This window comes from Rutidosis leptorrhynchoides, chromosome 1 (assembly GCF_046630445.1).
Source record: "Rutidosis leptorrhynchoides isolate AG116_Rl617_1_P2 chromosome 1, CSIRO_AGI_Rlap_v1, whole genome shotgun sequence".
NCBI lineage: Eukaryota > Viridiplantae > Streptophyta > Magnoliopsida > Asterales > Asteraceae > Rutidosis > Rutidosis leptorrhynchoides.
In genome coordinates, this window is record NC_092333.1 from 402,492,465 (window position 1) to 402,496,034 (window position 3,570).

A 3,570-nucleotide genomic window follows, 5' to 3' on the forward strand; every position below is an offset into this window, starting at 1 on the left:
TCGCCGTTGATTTTTCTTTAGAATCATCATCTAGTCGACCAAGTACTCCAATTCAAATTTTCGATAATCCTTTTTTTGAACCCGACCTCACAATTGAGAACCCGGAGGATATTCAAGGACAATTCAGAGATCCTGAACCACTAAACATTCCTCCTGAACCACAAATTACTCAACCAGAGATTGTCAAGGAAGAAACCATTAAATCAGAATCCTCTAGTGATTCAGATTCAACAAATTCAATCATGGAAAATCAGGAGCCTCTAAGTATGGAAGATCGAATGAGAGCCACATGCACGGGCCAAGGTCATGCCATTACTCAACCAGGCATTAATGCGCCAAATTATGAAATCAAAGAACAAATCCTACACATGGTAACTAATCTGTGTCAATTTAGTGGTACGCCAAAAGAAGATCCAAACGAACATCTTTGAACCTTTAATAGGATTTGTACTCTATTTAAAATCAGAGAAGTTGAGGATGAACAGATCTATCTCATGTTACTTCCCTGGACTTTAAAGGGAGAAGCCAAAGATTGGTTAGAATCGTTACCTGAAGGAGCGATTGATACATGGAATGTTTTAGTTGAGAAATTTCTTAAAAGATTCTTTTCGGCATCTAAAGCCGTGAGACTTCAAGGAGAAATTGTTACGTTCGCGCAAAAGCCAAATGAAACATTATATGAAGCGTGGACAAGATTCGGAAAGTTGTTGAGAGGATGTCCTCAACATGGCTTAGACACTTATCAAATAGTACAAATATTCTAGACATTACTACACGAAAAGACATCGACATAGCAGTCGGTGGTTCCATTATGAAGAAAACCGCAACTGAAGCTTACAAAATTATTGATAACACAGCCTCCCACTCACATGAATGGCATCAAGAAAAAGATATCTACCGTTCATCTAAAGCGGCTAGAGCCGATTCTAGCCCTGACTTTGATTCCATTTCCGCAAAGTTAGATGCTTTCGAGAGACGAATGGAGAAGATGACTAAAGATATTCACGCAATACGAATTAGTTGTGAGCAGTGTGGAGGACCACATTTGACAAAAGATTGTCTCAGTATTGAACAAACAATGGAACAAAGAGAGATTGTTTCATACATGAACCAAAGGCCTAGAAACAATTATCATGGTAATTATCAACCGCCAAGACCAAACTATAATCAAAATCAGAATTATAACCGAAATGTTCCATACAACAATCAACAAGGTCCTAGCAATCAACAAGTATCTAATAATACTTACAACCAGCAAAGACCTATTTTTTCAAATAAACCACCACAAACCGATGATAAAAAGCTAAATTTAGAAGATATGATGTCGAAGCTAGTTGAATCTCAAACGCAGTTTTTCACATCTCAGAAACAAACTAATGAACAAAATGCTCAAGCATTTAGAAATCAACAAGCTTCTATTCAAAATCTAGAACAAGAAGTGAGCAACCTAGCGAGGTTAATTGGAGAAAGAAAACCGGGGAGTCTACCTAGCGATACAAATGCTAACCCCCGAAATGAAACAGCTAAAGCCATTACCATAAGAAGTGGTATTACACTCAAACCACCTGAAATACCTATAATTTATGATGACGCTATTCCCACTACACAGGCACCACAGCCTGATCAAGAGAAGGAAACAGAACAAGTAGTTGAAAAGGTTAATGAAGATAACACAGTTAAGGCAAAAACTTATGTTAAACCATACCAACTACTGCTTCCTTACCCGAGTAAAATGAGAAAAGAAAGACTTGAAGCCGAGCAATCCAAATTCTTGGATATGTTTAAACAAATAAATGTCAATCTTCCTTTCATTGATGTGATTTCAGGAATGCCAAGATATGTTAAATTCCTGAAAGATCTAATCACAAATAGAAAGAAAATGGAAGAACTCTCGGCTGTTACAATGAATTCTAATTGTTCTGCAGTGCTGTTGAATAAGCTACCAGTAAAATTATCAGATCCAGAAAGTTTCACAATTCCATATTTTCTGGGTAGTCTTAGTTCAATAGAAGCATTATCAGACTTAGGTGCTAGTATAAATTTAATGCCATATTCATTATACGCTAAACTAGACCTTGGAGAATTGAAACCAATAAGAATAAGCATACAACTAGCCGATCGATCAGTAAAATATCCTAGAGGGATAATGGAGAATATGCTAGTTAAAGTTGGTACTTTAGTATTTCCAGTAGACTTTGTTATTCTGGACATGGAAGAAGATTCTCGAGTTTCTATCATATTAGGAAGACCATTCTTAAACATGGCTAAAGCAATAATAGACTTGTTCGGTAAGAAACTGACCCTAAGTATAGAGGACGAGAGTGTTACTTTTTCTGTAAATAGAGCCATGCAACAACCGCAATCTGCAGATGATACATGTTATTATATTCAAACTATAGATTCACATGCAGAATTGTTACAAGAATTTCCAGAATTACAAGGAGCAGGAGAATGTTCTTTAGGAGAAGGAACTGAACCAATTGATGAAACTGAAATGTTAGCCGCGCTTATGGTTAATGAATACGAACCAACAATAGAAGAACTTCAAATGCTGAAAGAGGAAGACAGATATCGATACAAATCATCGATAGAAGAACCATCGATATTAGAGTTAAAGCCACTTCCAAACCATTTGGAATACGCTTATTTACATGGTAAATCTGAATTACCTGTAATAATCTCGTCTTCTTTTACAGAAAATGAAAAATCTCAACTCATTTCTATGCTAAAAGCTCATAAACCAGGCATTGCATGGAAGATTCATGACATTAAAGGCATAAGTCCTTCGTATTGCACACATAAAATCCTTATGGAAGAAGGTCATAAAACATATGTGCAACGCCAATGAAGACTAAATCCAAATATGCAAGATGTTGTTAAGAAAGAAATTATTAAACTGCTAGATGCAGGTTTAATTTATCCAATCTCTGATAGTCCATGGGTAAGCCCAGTTCAATGTGTACCTAAGAAGGGTGGCATGACTGTCATCACAAATGAAAAAGATGAGATTATTCCTACTAGGACTGTAACAGGATGGCGTGTTTGTATTTATTATAGAAAATTAAATGATGCCACCAGAAAAGATCACTTTCCCTTACTTTTCATTGATCAAATGTTGGAAAGGTTAGCCGGAAATAGTTACTATTGTTTTCTTGACGGTTTCTCCGGATACTTTCAAATTCCAATCGCACCCGAGGACCAAGAGAAAACTGAAAGGACCCGTCCTAATCCATCTGGACGAATACATTACATTTGGTTACATCACGAGGTACTTGACCTCTATATGATACATTTTACAAACATTGCATTCATTTTTAAAAGACAAACTTTCATTACATCAAAAATTGACGGCATGCATACCATTTCATAATATATCCAACTATAATTGACTTAATAATAATCTTGATGAACTCAATGACTCGAATGCAACGTCTTTTGAAATATGTCATGAATGACTCCAAGTAATATCTCTAAAATGAGCAAATGCACAGCGGAAGATTTCTTTCATACCTGAGAATAAACATGCTTTCAAGTGTCAACCAAAAGGTTGGTGAGTTCATAGGTTTATCA

General features: G+C 36.1%; 1 non-coding gene across 1 annotated transcript; it reads right to left on the reverse strand.

The window, feature by feature from the left end:
* Positions 1 to 626: 626 nt before the first annotated feature.
* LOC139886943 (small nucleolar RNA R71) lies at positions 627 to 733 on the reverse strand. The gene has a single exon (XR_011772800.1). It is a non-coding gene; the product is annotated as a small nucleolar RNA R71 (small nucleolar RNA).
* Between the last annotated feature and the right edge of the window lie 2,837 nt (positions 734 to 3,570).